The sequence below is a fragment of the Choloepus didactylus genome, chromosome 4, assembly GCF_015220235.1.
Source record: "Choloepus didactylus isolate mChoDid1 chromosome 4, mChoDid1.pri, whole genome shotgun sequence".
In the NCBI taxonomy this organism is placed as follows: Eukaryota; Metazoa; Chordata; class Mammalia; order Pilosa; family Megalonychidae; genus Choloepus; species Choloepus didactylus.
Genome location: NC_051310.1, coordinates 106968843 through 106989939, shown reverse-complemented (window position 1 = coordinate 106989939; position 21097 = coordinate 106968843). Strand labels below are relative to the sequence as shown.

The window sequence follows — 21097 nt, the reverse complement described above, 5'->3', positions numbered from 1 at the left end:
CCAGCAATGTATGAGGGCTCCAATTTCTGCACATCCTCACCATCACTTGTTATTATCTGTCTTTCTGATTACAGCCATCCCAATGATATCTCATGGTGGTTTGATTTGCATTTCCATGATGCTGGGCTGCTCTTGGCCTCCTGCCCATTCACATTCTGTGCAGGCCCATTTCTCAGGCAGATTTACCCTGGGGCTGGAGTTTTATAAGAAAAGATCAAGTTCCATTTTAGGCGCTTGTTCAGAAATTTTGCTTCACTGTGCAAATGTCACCTGCTCTACCATTGCCTCTGTGATTCAGTTAATAAATTGACACCTGGGGAGTTCATCAAAACCTTCATTGGAGTTGACAGCTTGCTGCCTGCCCCAAGGAATTTGGACTTGTTCATTCTCCCTATGGAGTTTGGACTCATGCATTCCCACAGTTGCGTGAGACACTTTCATTGACTCTCATATTTACAGATATCTCCTGTTGGTTCTGTTTCCCTAGAGAACCATAACTAACACATAGGGGGATGCCTTTTGTTTCTTCCTATTACAGAAGAATTTCCCCAAAAGTCCTTTCTCAAACAGGCACAAAGTATTCAAAGGACACCTTCAAATTGTAGTGGCTTAAATGATTCAAAATATACAGAGCAAGAATCAAAATGCTGATATAGGATAAGAACAGAGAGGTAGAAACCAAAGGGTGAGAAGGGTGAGATGCCTGAAACAGGTGGGTAATTTGCCTGCAGGAGCAGCTCAACCCTCTCATGTGTCACACTCAAGGCTTTGTGCATCCATTTCTTCAGTAAATATCACGTGTGCCAAGCACAGCTCTGGGGAAAGAACAGTGAGCAAAATGGACCTGGTCTTGGTTTTCACAGAGCTTAGTGAGTGAGGCAGATAATAATCAGCAAAACCGTGCCAGTGTTAAGGCCCAGGACGGAGTCCTCTGAGATTGAGGCCATCAGTTGTTCATCATTAAATTTCTGTTTGCATGTGCTCACCTCACCTAGTCCTGCGGTTGGAGATACTCCATCCCAGCATGACTTATACAGGCATAATTTCTGTAACCACATTTCTCTAGCATCTTGCAAAGTTAAAGGTTCCCTCCATCTTCCTTGACTTCCTATCATATTCCTACTCATCCTTTAAGGCACTGCTCAAATAAAAGCTTTTCTGAGAAATAGCACCATCACTGTCAGTATCCTACCTGCCTCCAGGAATAAATATTCCATCTTTCCCTGAATTCCCGTAGTGCCTTATATCTATATTATAACTTCTCATGTCATACTAGGGAAAGTTCTTTACCTGTCGATTTTCTTCGCCAGGCAGTGAACACCTCAGAGTAAGGTTTTGTGTCTGAGTCGTGTTTATATTTTGAGTTCTAAGCACAGCGCTTCACAACTAGCAGGTGTTCTGTAAATGCTGAGTGAATGAGTGAATAGATGAACGAACATATAGAGCATCGAAAATCCACATGGGCCTGGATTCTTTTTTCTAGCTAGGAGTGATTCATCACTGACATAGCAACAAATTCTCAACTCTTGTGATCTTTGGTTTCTAATTTCTGTTGATCTTTTCATGTAATGCAGGGGTGAGGGGAATATAAATACATTTTTCTGTTGAAACATTTATTTTAAAGACAATAAAAACTAAGTAGGGTGGGTTTCACCTGCTGCTGCCAGCCCCACTCTGTTTTCTTGGCTCCTCCTCATTCCTTCTTGGCCACTGCCCTCTGAACACAATGGAAGAGGAAATCACCACACTTGTCATCAACAGTGGCCTCACCGGGGACGATGCCCCTGTGCAGTGTTCCCCTCCATCGGAGGGTGCTTCTGAGGCCGGGGCATCATGAGGGGCGTGGGCCAGAAGACAGCTACATGGGTGATGAGGCCCAGAACCAGAGGGGCAGCCTGACCCTGACATGCTCCATCGAGCATATCATCATCACCCACCGGGACGACATGGAAAAGAGCTGGCACCATGCTTTCTACAATAAGCTGCATGTTATCCTAGAGAAGCCGCCAATCCTCCTGACCAAGGCACCCCCATACCTCATGGCCAACAGAAGATGACTCAGGTCCTGTTTGAGACCTTCAGTACCCCAGCTCTGGCCATGGCCATCCAGGCCGTGCTCTCCCCGTGTGCCTCGAGGGGTGCTGTCACCCACACCGTGCCCATCTGCAAGGGCTATGCCCTGCCTGCCCCATCCTCCATCTGGACCTGGCTGGCTGGGACTTGAATGGCTTCCTCATGAAGATCCTGACAGAAAGAAACTACAGCTTCACCACCACAGCCGAGCGGGAAATTGTGTGCCACATCAAGGAGAAACTGTGCTATGTCACTCTGGACTTTGAGCAGGAGATGGCCATCGTCGTGCCATGTTGCATCATCTCGCTCTCTGAAGAAGAACTACGAGTTTTCTGACAGCCAGATGCTCACCATCGGCCACAGGTGGTTCCGGTGTTCAGAGGCCCCCTTCCAGCCTGCCTTCCTACGTAGGAATCCGGCAGCATTCACAAGTCCACCTTCCATGAACTTCATCATGAAGCGTGATGTGGGCATCTGGAAGAAGGCGTATGCCAACTCAGTGCTGTCAGGGGGAACCACCGTGGCCCCAGGTTTTGCCAACAGTATGCAGTAGATCACAGTGCTGGAGCCCAGCACAATGAAAACTAGGATCACAGCTCCCACTGTCTGGAACAGGGCTCCCTCCTAGCTTCCCTCTCCCCCTTCCAGCAGATATGGATCAACAAGCAGGGGTACCACAAGTTGGGCCCCTCCGTCATGCACTGCAAATGCTTTTAAACAGACTGCCAGCAGATGTTTAGAATCAACTCTGTATGAGTTAATTCAGAAGTATAGATATGCCCTGCCAAATTTATACCACTCATTCTAGCCTTAGGAAACTGGAATAAGCCTTTGAAAAGAAATTTGTCCTTGAAGCCTGTATCTGATACCAGAACTGTATTGTAGAATTTGTTCCTGATTTTGACCTTGTAGTCAAGTTAACTGTACCCTTGGTATATGTTGAATACCCTGTTCATATCTTCAATTTAAACCCCTAGTACCTGTGGCTTGGCCACTCAGTAATGAATGTGCGGTGTGAAGAGAAATCCATTGGCTTGGTGAGAGTCTACTCGACTCTGTTTTTTGATCTGTGCAGGGTATTAACCTGAGAGCTAACTCTTCAAAGATTTCTCTAGAGGTTGGCAAGAGCTCATGAGCCAGTTGTCATTTTGGTCTTGCTGGTCTGATAGGTTTGGAAAAATCAGAGCCTTAGAACCCAATTTCCTTTCTTACCTGATGTTTTCCCACCAGAACACTGTAGGTTGTTACTTGACTTGAGTTGGAAAATGTTTTGCATTTATACCTGTAAATTTATTCATTCTTTTAATTTTTGTATTGTTTTTTGTATACAATTCTCAAATCTTTGAGAGATGACAACAAACTTTAGTTTTTTACTATCATGTGAGAACATTAGACCCAGCAACACATTCCTGTGTAAGGAAAAATAAAGTGCTGCATTTAAAATAATAATAACATTTAAAATAAAACTGAATAGGGCAAGATGACAGGAAGTCGGTTGTTAAGGACTTAAATGCTAAAGCCAATGCAATATTTTAGTCTGGGAAACAGAATCCACTTTATATTCCACAGAGCATCTTGGCAATATGATTTCTAGGGTAAGGACTGAGGAATGAGGAACCAAGTCTAATAGATCATGGCAAGCCTGGACATGCAGGGAATAAGGAAAGTGGGCTGGACTCAGGATGAAACCAACAGCCTAAAGCCACATAAACAGCCCTGAGTAGAAGCACCTCTTGGCCCTGGGGATAAAAGCCAGATAGGCAGGCTGGGGTCTGGGCATCGGCCAAGGACAAGGTTCAGGATAAGCAATGAGCCACATAAGAAAATCAGTCTTAATTGCAGGAAGCTAAAAACTCAGTATTTCAGGAAAAGGGAAAGCAATTAGAGATCAGAGCAAAGAAATTGATCCAAAATTTAAGCAAACACTCAGGAATAATAATCATGACACCAGCTGTTGGGGAAGACAAAGACTTAAGAGAATCACATGGCCATCCGTGCATTCCTCCACCACTGCTAGAGACTTTCCTTAATGATCAGACGGAGCTAAGAGCCTCCTGTCATTTCATACATACAAGATATGCCATCTTTGCATTGCTTTTAATCCCAGTTTTACTGTCCCTTACAAGTAGCAGGATTGTGATTTCTATATGATAAGAAAGGCCATCCTTAAGTTTTCATAGACTGTCACAGCATGTTATTCAGTTTGCTCCTCACCGTGAACATTGGAGGTAGGTAGGAAAAATAAAACCATTTTACACAATGATTTGCATCCAGAATACATAGAGAACTCCTAATCTCAATATTAAGAAGACTAACAACCCCCCAAAAAAGGGCAAAAGGATCGACACTTAGCAAAATATGCTATATGGATAACTGATAATTACACGAAGATGCCAACATCTTTAAACATCAGGAATATGCATTTTAAAACTTCCACACAATACCACTTCACTGGCAGTCCCAAGTGTTGGTACGGATGTGAAGCAACTGAAACACTCAGACATTGTTGATGAGCGTAGAAAATGGGTACAACCACTTTGGAGAACTGACAGTTTTTTAATAAAGTTACACATTTATCTATCCTGTGATCCAACAATTCCATCCCTAGTTATTTACTGCAGAGAAATGAAAACACGTGTACACAACCTGCAGATACAGACACATACACATGTCTGTTACTAGCAGCTCTATTCTTAATAGACAAACACTGGAAACAATCTAAACATCCATCAATAAGTGAGGGGATTAACAAATTGTGGTGTGTGCATACAATGAATGTACTTGGAAACAAAAAGGAATAAACTGCTGATACACAACAACATGAATGAATCTCAAAACTATTATGTTCAGCAAAAGAAGCCAGACACAAAAGATTGTCCTCTGTGGGAATCCAGTGTTGTGAAGTCCTGCAACTAGCTATGATGATACCAATCAGAAAGGGAATACCCCAGTTTGGGGCAATTGTCTGGAAAGGGGCATGAGAGAACTCTCTGGGATGATGGAAATATTCCATATGTTGATGAGGATGATGGACACAAAGGTGTAAATATTTGCCAAAACTCCATGAATGTATGCTTAAAATTTATGCATTTTGTGTGTGTGTGTGTGTAAATGATAGTGTTACAAAAGAAGAAACTCAGACCCCAAGAGGTGAACAGACTTCCTTAAAATCAGGCAGCAAATCAGCAGCAGAGCCAATCCTTGAACTCAGGCCAACTGATGTCAGAGCAAGGGCCCCTTTCCACATCACCCTCCCTCAGTGTGGAAGAAAGGTGAGGAAGAACCAGATGCTGCAGCAAGAGAGCAAAAGGGAGGCAGGCATCAGGGACAAGGAAGGGTGGTATCACTGAGGTTATCTTTCTGTCCTGGGCAGGAGGCCCTACATGGCCCCTGTGATGGAATGAGCCAGTTCCATCATGTCCACCTGCAGGAGGGATGAGGCGGGCCTGACAGACACTGGGGCAGAGATAAGCATCGCCATCTGACCAGTGGAGTCTGCCGGAGGAGGCATTCAAATTACTCTTTTGTTGTTCTCCACCTTGGTCATAAATAATAAATCTGTTTCTTATTTAAGGCCTTTACAAACTCTGTTTAGGATTATATATTCAATATACATGCTTTGCCCCAAAAAGGAACTATAAAAACCTCCGATGGTTCTGTTGTCCAATGATAATCTCTAATAGTTTATATTGTCTGCCAGTAAATCGAAATATTTTAGCTTAACAAAAACAGGATTATACTATATATGCTGTTTTATAATGTGCTTATTAAATGTCATGAAGATTTCTCTCTGTTAGTATAAATAAATGGCATCATTTCTATTGAGTACATAAAATTCCATGGATGGGTACACCCTAATTTGTTGAACCAAATCTCTGCTGTTACATATTTAAGTCGTTTCCAGTTTTTCACTGCTATCTACTACCATCCTGCAAGAGAGCATCTTGTATATGCATCTGTGCTCCCTTGGCCAGTTATTTCCTCAGGAAAAGTTCCTAGAAATCCTGGGTCAAAGGATTGGACATATTCAAGGTGTGCAATATGTATTACCAAATTTTCTTCTGGATGTTTTTATCAATTTATCATCTCACCAACGATGGATTCTCGTGTGTCAGGTAACATGGACTGTGACTGGTCTCTTTGTTAGGTGCCACCTCTTTTCATTGAAAAATAGTCACTTGGGGTTAGAAATTACCTATCTCCATCTCCCAAGCAGTGTCTGAATCACGCTTTGTATTCTGCTAGTTGGAAATGGAAAACATTTCTTTTAAAATGTTAATTTGATAATGTGATTGGATTTTGACAGAACAATTTTGTGAAGCTGGAAAGAGAAGTGGCCCTGGGGTCTGAATGCCTTGGGTTCAGGGTGGGCTGTCTCCTCGTCTGTAACTGTGCGATCATCAGCAAGTTACTTACTTACTCTACCTGGGCCTTGGTGCCCCGTCTCTTACCTGCGGGAATTGAAGAGGGCCAGGTGTCAACCTTGTCTTCAGTTTCAACAGTCTACAAATCTTCAGCTATTTAAAGCATTCCTCATCAAGGTTGGGCTTGTAAATTGAGAACGTCAGCCCTCTGAAATGCGGCTTGTGTGGGAAAGGAAAAAACCCAGCAGCTACTTTGCTGCTGGACCGGAATTCTATGTTCTTTGCAAAGTTAATAAATTGTGCCTTGGCTCCTGGATTATTCCAGGTTGCCTCGGGTTTTGCGGAAGTGGCTTTTTCAGGAATGGTTCCCATTGCCAGGAAGTGGGTGTTAATTTGTGCCTTGGCTATTTTTCAGGGCACACTCTGGCAAAATCCTGGCACCTTTTTTTCAGAGGATCAGCAGATGTCATGACCAGGTTGTTGCTCTTCTTCCAAGACAACACACTCTACATTTTATCCTGGATCTCTGAAGGGTTATTGGACCAAGTAGAAACACTCTGGTCGACATACCACAGGAAACAGGATGGCCAAAAGCTTAGCAGTTGGTTAGTATTGCTTAATAAAATATCTGTGATCCACTGAAATGGGATCCAGGTGGTGTCCTGGGGAAGAAGATGAAGCTAAGGAGAATGAAAAGGGAATAAAATAGAGTAATCTGGTGCTCTGCGTTTTGCAGCCTACATCGACATACCTTATTTACGCCAGATGCTATCTCTGGGATATCATCATTGCCATTTTGCCCTAAGTCACCCAACATGTAAGTGTAAGAGCTGAAGTGTTAGCGGCAAGTGGTTATATCACATCTACGACAATCCCAGTGACAAGCTTGAATTCCCTTGAATCGTGTTTTCTTGGCAGATTTTTGCAGACTCATATGTCCTTTATTTTCTGTCTCATCTTCTATACCAACAGTTGAAAAACAACTTATGTTTCTTAATGTTTGAATCCATAATAACAAAGTAAAGTTATTGGCCAACCTTTGATATACAGTGTCTGAAAACACTCTCTAGTCAGGTATTTCCCAGACTTTAGTACTTTGCAAATCACCTTCACAGTGTATCCCCTGTCCACGTTCCACATGTGCTATTTGAAATTTGCTGTTCAGTAAATGTGCGTATTTCACGTTTTCTTATATTTAGCAATATAATCCCTGAGAAACCATCAGGTTGATATGAGTTATAGTTTTCTGATAGACCTTAATATTACATACCTATTAAAATTTTAAAAATTTTATTTGTGTATTATCAAATAATACATCTCACTTCCACCCCTTTGGTATATGTGCCATACCCTGATGAATTAATTAAAATTAAATTTAAAAATTCAGTTTTTTAGTTGAATTAGCCACATTCCAAGTGCTCAGTAGCCACTGTAGCTAGTGGTTACCATATTGGACAGGCAGATAGACAACATTTCTAACATCACAGAAAATTCTACTGGATAGCTCTGCCTAAGGTTTGGCCAGGGCACTGAAAACAGAGGGCAGTCTGGCTGTTTTCGCTAGCCCAAGCTAAACTAATATATAAGATTATCAAAAGAACTGTGGATAGTGATTAACATAGGAAGTGCTATAAAAATGTCAGTTACTAGTTTATTCTAATGATCATTGGCTGGGGAGCAAGGCAAGATAGAAGCATTTGAACTTGAGTAATGGACTCACTTCAGAATGCTCAGAACCTCCTCTGTCCTGTTACTCTTTCTCCCTCCCTCACTGCCACTCCCATCCTCCCCTGTGCTCTCTTCCCCAGCCCATGTCTCGTCTTTCATTGTGTGCCCGTGTGTTTCCTTCCTTCTCCAGCTCCATATCTGCCTCCTAGCCTCACCTTCATTCTTGCCCTCCATCGTTTTCTCCCATTCTCCCTATGTTCATTTTACCTTTCCAACCGTAATTCTCCCTAATTTGAAATTCTGGTATATTTTTATTTTGTTTGGGACATTATTCTTGAACTACAGTAATTTCAGGCTGGGGACATTCTCAGTTGTACAACAATTAAGGGGTAACTCCTTGCAGAATTCCATAGAGGTGTATTCAACTGCACACTGATGCCTCTACTTGGAAATCCTGCTGACATCTCAGTGTCAGCATGCTTAAAGCCAAACTGTTTCCCACTCACACCCCTGCCTGGCCCCTTTTATGTAACCATGCAGACCTCTTTATTTTCCCTACTTTTCAGGCCAAGGCCTCCTTTTAAAAAAACAGAGAGGTTTGTCAGTGCTTCTCTGTGGGACTGTGTGGAAGACAGTCAGAAACCTATCTCTGTGACATTAGTTACCTTTATTGGCCAGATTAAAAGCTGGGAATTGCCTTGAAGGCTTGGTGCTACTTCTGTTTTATAAAAAAACTTCTTGGAGCTTGGACAACTTTTAGGGGATCCCCAGAGGAAGGGAAGTGCTGCATAGACATATGTATGTTTGTCTTTTGGCCCTGGATGTCAAGGGGTAGAACAGATCAGACGCGCTTCTCCATATTTTAATTATCCAGAGACCCCAAACAGGAAAAGAAAGAAGTGGATCCAAAAACTCTCAGATGAGCAGGATGCTCTGGAGAGCATATCTACATTTGCTGGATTGCATACAACAGACTCTTCCTTGGGAGGACAAAGTTGAAAGTTTCCCTTATTCCTTGCAGTGAAAAGTGTTACCTTTTTTCCTATTCTATATGTACTCAGTCAGGCTATGGAAAGTTCAGTTCGTCTTGCTAATTTATACAAGAAGTTATGGTTCCTTGCAATACTTCATCTGTTAGCTTTAAAACTTAAATATAATATTGATTATTCTCAGGAAGGTGATGGGCCGATTTGCTTTCTTTCTAGGACAAAAGGAGGCATTTGTCCCAAACTGGATTACTCAGTGGGGGTAATAGAGGCATCTTTCTGGCTGGGCTCTGCACTGCCTCACTCTCTAAAAACAGAAGCAGAGCCAAGTTTAAGTGAGTTTAATCTTACTGAAGTTTAAGGTTTATGTTGTCCTCTGGATAATAACTATAACAGCTGTTCGTTAAGTGCTTGGTATGTGCCAAGCAGTGAGTGAGGTGCTAGAGATGCAATCCCACTCATCTTCACCACAGCCTTTATGGTGTGACTTGCACCATCGTATTTTAGTTAGGAATTTGAGTCGCCAAGAGGTTACGCTACTTGCCAAAGATCACACTGCCCGTAAGTGGCAGATCTCAGATTCAAAGTCAGGTCTGCCCACTGCCAGAGCATTGTGTTCTTTGGTCCCCACTCTTCTGTGTTTGTTTATTCATCAAATGTTTATTGATGGTGATTGTGTGCCAGGCACTATTCTAGGCTCAGGAAATTCCACAGTGAACAATAAAGACAAGATCTTATGGCGCTGATAGCCTAGAGAGGAAAGTAAAACAAAACAAAACAAAACAAAACAGTGAGTTAAAAAAAAAAAAAAACCTACAAAATTTCAGATATTGGTAGTGCCATCAGCAGAATGGAGTGGAATAAGGTGATATTGAACATGGGGCCGCTTTGTGTTGGGAACTCTTAGACACCTTTTCCAAGGAGACAACTTTTGAGCTAGAGCTGAATGAGGTGAAGGCCCCAGGACCCAGGGGTTGCAGGCAGAGGAACCAATAAGTGCAAAGGTCCTGGCTGAGAGTACGTGCCCCGTGTTTTGGGAACAAAGCCCTGTGTTTGGGAACAATAGAACTCCACATTTGCAATGTCACCAGTGGAGTTGAGTGAGACAGTATAAGGTCAGCTATGTATAAAGGGCTTGGATTTTATTCCTAGTGTAACAGCCCAAAAACGCTTTAAGCAGGGTAGTCATATGATCTGAATTAAGATTTTAAAGCATCGTTTGGGGTTCTGAGTTTACAGGAGCAAGTCTGGAAGTACAGGAAATGGTTAGAAGAACATGAACTTCATAGGGGCAGGAGGTTTTTAAAGGAGGATGGTGCTTTAGAGATACCAACGGGAGAGGAGTGTGGGGCAGCAAGAAGGGAGGAAAGATTATATACCTGCCTTCTCGCCCTCAGGTACTTGGATGTGAGTTGGGGTCCTCAGGGGCCAGTTAGGCCCAGTAAGTGCGCTAAGGGGAAGGGAACCCTCACAGAAGAGGTTGACGCTATGGGGCAGTTTGCCGAAGAGGCAGCAGTGGATTGTAGTCATCATGGTTTTTATTGAGCATGTATTGTGTGTCTGGCAGTATTCTTAGTGCTTTCCTTGCAATGATTTGAGAAGAGTCTTCTCAGTAATCCTAAACTGTAGATAGTTGTATTAGGCCCATTTTACATAATGAACTGAGACAGAGAAGAGTTAAGAAACTTGCAGTTCTGAGTCCTATAGCTGGGATGAGAAGTTGTTAATTTCAGAAGTCGGAGTGGAAAAGTTTGGGGGTGGTCTGAGAGGGCTGGGGAGTAATCTCACTAAGGGAGGGGTGGACTGGTCTGGAGAGATCTAGGTGATAAATGTGGTCTGGGAGCTGGTGACAGAAGTGAACAAGCTTGTTACATGAAGCCATTTGCCCTGACAGACACGAGAAGAAGGTTCCTGAGGCTTGGAACCCCTAAGTAATTGCTCTTTCCTTCAGCTTCCCGTGGAGAGGGGTAGAGCCACAGGGCGAGCTTATAGGGGAAGAGCAGTTTTATCCAAAGAAGGCAGTGTCTTGGCCTCTTGTTTCCCACCCCTGTTGGGTTGGGAGAATGCTTATATTTACATATTTCTGGGAAATTAACTGTAGCTCTCATTTGGAGATAATAATAGCTAACATTTATTAAGCACCTTCTATGTATCTGGTGCTATGGTGAGCAGTTGACATATTCCTTCAATGCACACAGCAATCTTATGATATAGAGACTATCCTTGCTCTTGTTTTTCTGATGGATTAACTGAGCCCCCAATGGGTTAAATAACTTGCCTAAAGTTGCAGTGAGTGGTGGAACTGAGATTTGCACCCTGACAATCTGGCAAGTGAAAAATATGCATATCTGGGTTGGGGGCAGTTCTTTGTAAACCCAGGAAATCTTTGTAAACCCAAAAAGAATGAACAGATGCAGTAACACAAAATTGGAAGAGAGATCTTGAGAATAAACAGCCAAAGTCTTCCAGGCCATACTGATTTTGAAGTTATCAGCAGGCCAAATACCAGGATCAGAGAAGAAACTGAAGGTAATGGAATTGGGAGAAGACAAAAGTGAGGACAGAGAAATTATGTGAATAGAGAGAAATAAATTATGGTTACATAACTTGTCTTCCACTGCTTAGTCTAAAAGTAACACTACTATACATACCACTTAATAAACACCTAAAAACCTGGCTGCTTCCCCATTCTCCTCATCCCCAACAAGGAAATTGGTAGGGTTATGGATCATTTGTGGTATGTTTTTTTGGTGTTCTCCGTGATTTTAAAATAAAGCAAATATGTGGGGTATTCTTAAAAGAAATAGTTTAAACAGATGAAATAAGATTCCTTAATGATCATTTGATAATATTTAATTGAATCAATTTCATCATTTTAAAAACTATATTTTCTTTGACATTCGTCATACCTATCCAGAAATGGAGTAGATGATCTCATTTTTCTTATGTCCTGTCATGTGGGCAAAGCCACTTTTTTTTTAATATTCATTTTATTGAGATATATTCACATACCACGCAGTCATACAAAACAAATCATACATTCGATTGTTCACAGTACCATTACCTAGTTGTACATTCTTCACCAAAATCAATCCCTGACACCTTCATTACCACACACACAAAAATAACAAGAATAATAATTAAAGTGAAAAAGAACAATTAAAGTAAAAAAGAACACTGGGTGCCTTTGTCTGTTTGTTTGTTTCCTTCCCCCATTTTTCTACTCATCCATCCATAAACTAGACAAAGGGGAGTGTGGTCCTTATGGCTTTCCCAATCCCATTGTCACCCCTCATAAGCTACATTTTTATGCAATCGTCTTCAAGATTCATGGGTTCTGGGTTGTAGTTTGATAGTTTCAGGTATCTACCGCCAGCTACCCCAATTCATTAGAACCTAAAAAGGGTTGTCTATATTGTGTGTAAGAGTGCCCACCAGAGTGACCTCTCGGCTCCTTTTGGAATCTCTCTGCCACTGAAGCTTATTTCATTTCCTTTCATTTCCCCCTTTCGGTCAAGATGATGTTCTCCATCCCACGATGCCGGGTCTACATTCCTCCCCGGGAGTCATATTCCACGTTGCCAGGGAGATTCACTCCCCTGGGTGTCTGATCCCACGTAGAGGGGAGGGCAGTGATTTCACCTTTCAAGTTGGCTTAGCTAGAGAGAGAGGGCCACATCTGAGCAACAAAGAGGCATTCGGGAGGAGGCTCTTAGGCACAATTCTAGGGAGGCCTAGCCTCTCCTTTGCAGCAACAGTCTTCCCAAGGGCAAGTCCTGTGGTAGAGGGCTCAGCCCATCAAACCACCAGTCCCCTATGTCTGTGAGCACATTAGCAACCATCGAGGTGGGGCAGGCCAATACCCCTGCATTCTCCACCAGCTCCTCAAGGGGGATCTGCATATTTTTTCCTTGTTTTTTTCTTTTAACTTTTTTTTTTAAATCAACTGTATAAAAAATAAATAAAATAATAATAATTTTAAAAAGACATACAATAAAAGAACATTTCAAGGAGACCATAACAAGGGAGTAAGAAAAAGACAACTAACCTAAGATAACTACTTTACTTCCAACATATTCCTACTCTACCCCAAGAAAGTAACCTAATATAGCAACATTTCTGTGAACTTGTTCCTACTATACCCATCAGAAATTAACAGACCGTAGTCATTCCTGGGCATTCCCAGAATGTTAAATTTACCCACGATAGCTTATCTGTTCTTATTGGATTATCGTTCCCCCTTCCTTAATTGCTATCTATCACTAGTTCCCCTACATTCTACATTATAAACCATTTGTTTTACATTTTTCAAAGTTCACAATAGTGGTAGCATATAATATTTCTCTTTTTGTGCCTGGCTTATTTCGCTCAGCATTATGTCTTCAAGGTTCATCCATGTTGTCATATGTTTCATGAGATCGTTCCTTCTTACTGCCGCGTAGTATTCCATCGTGTGTATGTACCACATTTTATTTATCCACTCATCTGTTGAAGGACATTTGGGTTGTTTCCATCTCTTGGCAATTGTGAATAATGCTGCTATGAACATTGGCGTGCAGATATCTGTTCGTGTCACTGCTTTCCGATCTTCTGGGTATGTACCGAGAAGTGCAATCACTGGATGGAAGGGTAACTCTGTATCTAGTTTTCTAAGGAACTGCCAGACTGACTTCCAGAGTGGCTGAACCATTATACAGTCCCACCAACAATGAATAAGAGTTCCAATTTCTCCACATCCCCTCCAGCATTTGTAGTTTCCTGTTTGTTTAATGGCAGCCATTCCAATTGGTGTGAGATGGTATCTCATTGTGGTCTTAATTTGCATCTCTCTAATAGCTAGTGAAGCAGAACATTTTTTCTTGTGTTTCTTGGCCATTTGTATTTCCTCTTCAGAGAACTGTCTTTTCATATCTTTTGCCCATTTTATAATTGGGCTGTCTGTACTATCATCATTGAGTTGTAGGATTTCTTTATATATGCAAGATATCAGTCTTTTGTCAGATACATGGTTTCCAAAAATTTTTTCCCATTGAGTTGGCTGCCTCTTTACCTTTTTGACAAATTCCTGTGAGGTACAGAAACTTCTAAGCTTGAGGAGTTCCCATGTATCTATTTTTTCTTTTGTTTTTTGTGCTTTGGGTGTAAAGTCTAGGAAGTGACCGCCTAATACAAGGTCTTGAAGATGTTTCCCTACAGTATCTTCTACGAGTTTTATGGTACTTTCTTTTATATTGAGATCTTTGATCCACTTTGAGTTAATTTTTGTGTAGGGTGTGAGGTAGGGGTCCGCTTTCATTCTTTTGGATATGGATATCCAACTCTCCCAGCCCCATTTGTTGAAAAGACCATTATGACCCAGTTCAGTGACTTTGGGGGCCTTATCAAAGATCAGTCGGCCATAGATCTGGGGGTCTATCTCCGAATTCTCAATTCGATTCCATTGATCAATATGTCTATCTTTGTGCCAGTACCATGCTGTTTTGACAACTATGGCTTTATAATAAGCTTCAAAGTCAGGGAGTGTAAATCCTCCCACTTTTTTTTTCTTTTTTAGAGTGTCTTTAGCATTTCGAGGCATCTTCCCTTTCCAAATAAATTTGATAACTAGCTTTTCCAAGTCTGCAAAGTAGGTTGTTGGAATTTTGATTGGGATTGCATTGAATCTGTAGATGAGTTTGGGTAGAATTGATATCTTAATGACATTTAGCCTTCCTATCCATGAACATGGAATATTTTTCCATCTTTTAAGGTCCCCTTCTATTTCTTTTAGTAGAGTTATGTGGTTTTCTTTGTATAGGTCTTTTACATCTTTGATTAAGTTTATTCCTAGGTACTTGATTTTTTTAGTTGCTGTTGAAAATGGTATGTTTTCTTGAGTGTCTCTTCAGTTTGTTCATTTCTAGCATATAGAAACATTTCTGACTTATGTGCATTAATCTTATATCCTGCTACTTTGCTAAATTTGTTTATTAGCTCTAGTAGCTGTATCGTCGATTTCTCAGGGTTTTCCAGATATAAGATCATATCATCTGCAAATAATGACAGTTTTACTGCTTCCTTTCCAATTTGGATGCCTTTTATTTCTTTGTCTTGCCGGACTGCCCTGGCTAGCACTTCCAGCATAATGTTGAATAACAGTGGTGATAGCAGGCATCCTTGTCTTGTTCCTGATCTTAGAGGGAAGGCTTTCAGCCTCTCACCATTGAGTACTATGCTGGCTGTGGGCTTTTCATATATGCTCTTTATCATATTGAGGAAGCTTCCTTCAATTCCTACCTTTTGAAGTGTTTTTATCAAAAAGGGATGTTGGATTTTGTCAAATGCTTTTTCAGCATCTATTGAAATGATCATTTGATTTTTCCCTTTTGATTTGTTAATGTGTTGTAATACATTGATTGATTTTCTTATGTTGAACCATCCTTGCATGCCTGGAATGAACCCCACTTGGTCATGGTGTATGATTTTTTTAATGTGTCTTTGTATTCAATTTGCAAGTATTTTGTTGAGGATTTTTGCATCTATATTCATTAGGAAGATTGGCCGGTAGTTTTCCTTTTTTGTAGCATCTTTGGCTGGTTTTGGTGTTAGATTGATGTTAGCGTCATAAAATGAGTTAGGTAGTGTTCCATTTTCTTCGATGTTTTGAAAGAGTTTAAGTAAGATTGGTGTCAGTTCTTTTTGGAAAGTTTGGTAGAATTCCCCTGTGAAGCCATCTGGCCCTGGGCATTTATTCGTGGGAAGCTTTTTGATGACTGATTGGATCTCTTTGCTTGTGATGGGTTGGTTGAGGTCTTCTGTTTCTTCTCTGGTCAGTCTAGGTTGTTCATATGTTTCCATGAAGTTGTCCATTTCCTCTACATTATCCAGTTTGTTGCCATAAAGTTATTCATAGTATCCTCTTATAATTTTTTTAATTTCTTCGGGATCTGCAGTAATGTCACCTTTCTCATTCATTATTTTGTTTATATGGGTCCTCTCTCTTCTTGATTTTGTCAGTCAAGCTAGGGGCTTGTCAATCTTGTTGATCTTCTCAAAGAACCAACTTTTGGTGTTATTTATCCTCTATTGTTTTTTTGTTCTCGATGTCATTTATTTCTGCTTTAATCCTTGTTATTTCTTTTCTTCTACTTCGTTTAGGATTGGTTTACTGTTCATTTTATAGCTTCTTCAGTTGATCTATTAGTTCTTTGATTTTGGCTCTTTCTTCCTTTTTAATATATGCATTTAGTTCTATAAATTTTCCCCTGAGCACTGCTTTTGGTGCATCCCTTAGGATTTGGTATGTTGTGTTCTCATTTTCATTCGTCTCTATATATTTAGCAATTTCTCTTGCTATTTCTTCTTTAACCCACTGATTGTTTAGGAGTGTGTTGGTTAATCTCCAGGTATTTGTGAATTTTGTAAGTTTCTGATGGTTATTCACTTCTAATTGTATTCCATTGTGGTCAGAGAATGTGCTTTGAATAATTTCAATCTTTTTAAATTTATTGAGCCATGTTTTATGTCCCAGCATATGATCTATTCTGGAGAAAGTTCCGTGAGCACTAGAGAAGAATGTGTATCCTGGTGATTTGGGATGTAACGTTCTATATATGTCTGTTAAATCCAATTCATTTATAAGATTGTTTAGGCTTTCAGTTTCCTTATTGGTCTTCTGTCTGGTTGATCTATCTATAGGAGAGAGTGATGTGTTGAAGTCTCCCACAATTATTGTGGAAACATCAATTGCTTCCTTTCATTTTGCCAGTGTTTCTCTCATGTATTTTGTGGCACCTTGATTGAGTGCATAAACATTTATAATTGTTATTTCTTCTTGTTGAATTGCCCCTTTTATTAGTATGTAATGGCCTTCTTTGTCTCTCATAACATCCTTGCATTTAAAGTCTATTTTACCTGAGAGTAATATTGCTACCCCTGCTTTCTTTTGGCTGTAGCTTGCATGAAATATTTTTTTCCATTCTTTCACTTCCAATTTCTTTGTGTCCCGTGTCTAAGATGAGTCTCTTGTATGCAACGTATTGATGGTTCATTTTTTTTGATCCATTCTGCGAATCTATATCTTTCAAGTGGGGAGTTTAATCCATTTACATTCAACGTTATAACCGTGAAGGCATTTCTTGAATCAGCCATCTTATCTTTGGTTTATGTTTGTCATATATATTTTTTCCCTCTCTGTATTGATATCCTTTAATGGTATCCATACTGAATCTCTTTAGTACTGAACCTTTCTCCATGTCTCTCTCTCCTTTCTTTGTTTCTCTGTCTATAGGGCTCCCTTTAGTATCTCCAGTAGGGCAGGTCTCTTGTTAGCAAATTCTCTCAGCATTTGTTTGTGAAAAATTTAAGCTCTCCCTCGAATTTAAAGGAGAGCTTTGCTGGATAAAGTATTCTTGGTTGGAAATTTTTCTCACTCAGAATTTTAAATATGTCATGCCACTGCCTTTTCGCCTCCATGGTGGCCACTGAGTAGTCACTACTTAGTCTTATGCTGTTTCCTTTGTATGTGGTGAATTGCTTTTCTCTTGCTGCTTTCAGAACTTGCTCCTTCTCTTCCATATTTGACAGTGTGATCAGAATATGTCTTGAAGTAGGTTGATTTGTATTTATTCTATTTGGAGTTCACTGGGCATTTATGAGTTGTGTATTTATGTTGTTTAGAAGATTTGGGAAGTTTTCCCCAACAATTTCTTTGAATACTCTTCCTAGACCTTTACCCTTCTTTTCCCCTTCTGGAACACCAATGAGTCTTATATTTGGATGTTTTATATTATCTATCATATCCCTGAGGTCTGTTTCAATTTTTTTCCCCATTCTTTGTTTTGTCCTTTCATTTTCCATTTTGTCATCTTCCAGGTCACTGATTCGTTGTTCAACTTCCTCTAGTCTTGTACTATGAGTGTCCAGAATCTTTTTAATTTGGTCAGCAGTTTTTTTAATTTCCATAAGATCATCTATTTTTTTATTTAGTCTTGCAATGTCTTCTTTATGCTCTTCTAGGATCTTCTTGATGTCCTTTATATCCTGTGCCATGGTCTCATTGTTTATCTTTAGTACTGTGTCTCCTCTGATCTTTTGATTTGGGTGCTTGGGCTTGGGTTATCCATATTGTCTGTTTTTTTCATATGCTTTAAAATTTTCTGTTGTTTTTGGCCTCTTGGCATTTGCTTAACTTGATAGTGTTTTTTTAGGATTTGTAGACCGATTGAAATCCTTATCTCTAATTTGTCAGATCTACAGCTTCGTGGAGTACACTTTCTCTAACTAACCAGCAGGTGGCGTCCACGAGCCACCTATTCCCCTCAAGCCAGTTCTCCCCTGCTTTGCCTTTGTGATGAGTGGGGGAGTGAGTCTTGTGGGGTCCAACAGGTGTACCAAGCTGTGTGTGTAGTTGGTGTTGCCCGCCCTGTATATGGGGCGTGTGTCTGGGTGGTCAGGGAGGAGGGGCGGCTCTTAACAATAAAATCTCCCTGGTGTTCCTGGAGTTTTAAAGCTGCTGCAATAGTCTAATCCTTCAGATCAGTCCTGCCACAGTTTGTGTCTGCCACTGACCCAGAAGTCCTTGGTATTAGCGTATGGCTCCTGAGACTTGTGAGTGGGTCCCTCTTCCAGGGCGTGCACCCCCAGGTCCTCTGTTGAGGGATGATTGTGCTATGTCACAGGTGAGTGCCGTCCCCCAGGGTGGTTCTGGGCTGCAGGGCTGTGTAGGGAGGCTCCCAGTCTGCTGAAAGGATGGCTGAATGGGGCATGTTAATTCACATGCTCCACCTTCCCAACTCTGGGACAACCAGCTGAGGTTGCAGGGAAGGCTAATGTCCACGACCGATTTTGTGGTGTGTGCATGTTATTGAAAGCTCTTCCATCACACTGGGTTGTCTGGGGCAGCTCTGGGCTATGGGGCCGGCGACGGGCAGGAGTGTTCCCTGTCCACCAGGATGATGGCTGTGAGAGGACGCCCCCCTTTTCTTGGGAAGTTGTGGTGTTTAGTGAATTTTCTCAGCCACTGGATTATTGCCTTTTGTCTCAGAGCTCTCTTAGTTCTGCTCTTGTCTTGAGCTGCCCAAATCGCAAGTCTTTGAGGCTTTCTGTATTGGGCTTCTTAGAGTAATTGTTTTAGAAAAAGAAAGAAAAAAAAAGATTTTAAAAAAAGAGCCCTCCTTGCAGATCTAATGAGTTATTGAAATGCTAAGAGACAAAGCAATTAGGGCCATTAAGGAAACGTCCAGGGGGCAGAGAGATCAGTTTTTCTTCTGGATTTGCATATGAGCCTCAGGGCCTGAGCTCTGCCCTTCCCCTTTCTTTGTTCACCGGAACTCCAGAAAGCGTCCACTTTTATTTTGGGGTTTTTCTTGCTCTTTTTGCTATCCCTATCTCCTCTCCGCCGGGCTGGCTGCTCCTGGATTTCGGATGTCTGGTCTCAGTCTATCTGTGATTGGAGTTTGGATCAGTAGAATGAGTTTCTGATAAGAGCCGTAACTGCAGTTCTCCCTCCTTGTTCCCAGTGCTGACGGCCCCTCCTCCCAGGGGACTGAGCCTGGCAGGGAGGGGCGCGGGTCCCCTGGCTGCAAAAACTTACAGATTTCGCTGATCTCAGCAGTTCCACGTGTTCGTGAGTGTTGTATGAAGTATGCCCAAAGTCAGATTGCTCTGTGGTGTCCAGTCCATGCAGTTCCTGGCTTTCTACCTACTTCCCTGGAGGAGGAACTAAAACATACACCTCACCACTCCGCCATCTTGCCCTGTCCTCCCAAAGCCGCTTTTTAATCAAATGCCTGTGCTTCTGCAACTTGAAAACACCGAGACTTCCAGGACAACTGCACCTCTATGGAGAGTGTGTAAATTTCTCTGCCAAACAGCCATTAGGTTGCTCTCAGTCCTTCATTTGTATTCTAAAAGAATTAATTCACCTGTTAATCATTATTTTTTCTTTTGACTTACCTGATGGATCAGATTTTGCTGCTACGAAACATTAGGTCCTTCAAGAAAAAGTCCTATAAATAATAGACATTTGTTCGTTCATTTTACAGAAGTGTATTGAGTGCCTATTATGTTTGAGACCCCAGACATCAAAAATGAATAAGATAGGATCTTTGTTCTTATTTTGTTTGTTCTAGAAGTCATTTATTACAAAATTTGTTACAAAAATTGTTAAGGGGCAAATACAACAACCTGTGTGACGAGCCCGTCTGTCTTCTTTTGTGAAACAAATTCCATGACAGTTAGGGGCCTGCAGTCTTGAGCACAGGGCCACAATTTTCAGATCCTCATCATCAGCACACTGAGACGGTAATGCGCTCCTCCGCAGATGTGGACTTTGGTGATACACATCACCGTGACCCATGTACTCTGAGATGACGTGATGGAACCCAGAAGGCACCACCCGGCTGGAGAATGGCAGAAGCCCCAATTCCTGCCTCAGGACGTTTTCTTTAAACTAAAATCCTCCTCTGTGTTAGATGTATGTTTTATTTCATCTTTATGCCTCCCCAGATTCATTATTTTTGTTATTATTATTGACAGCTGATCTTTAGATTAGCCAAAGTGTTGTACCATAGAATCTTGGTAGAAGCAAACTCAGAGCTGTCCCACAGGTTGCCTTCCCAGTCCAGGGCATGCACGGGACACCTATGAAGGTTTGGGGTTCCGGTGGGGATGAGGGAGGTCCGGGGCAGTAAGAGTAGCGTGCTCTGGAGGCTGGGTGTTTGGCAAAGTGGGAAACATTGCTCATTGATTGAAAAAGACGTATTCAGAATTTCATGCTGCAAATGTGACCAGTTCTAGATATGGTGGTTGTCACTTAATGTATACTCAATAAACATTTGTTGACTGACTGAATGAATGTGGGGGAGAAAAATACAAAGCAAACGGAACAAGCAAACCCAAGATATTCATCTACTTTCTGTGTCTCCTGGAATATATAGAATTAACATGTCTGTGTCTCTCAATGAAGCTGAAAGATTTCAGTGTCAGAGTTTTTGGATGTCTATCTTTAAATATTATTTGATTTTT

General features: G+C 41.3%; 1 protein-coding gene across 1 annotated transcript in view; it reads left to right on the top strand.

Annotated features, from left to right (window-relative positions):
- THSD4 (thrombospondin type 1 domain containing 4) overlaps positions 1-21097 on the top strand; it is a 685670-nt gene that overhangs the window by 397771 nt on the left and 266802 nt on the right. The gene's annotated exons all lie outside the window — the stretch shown is intronic.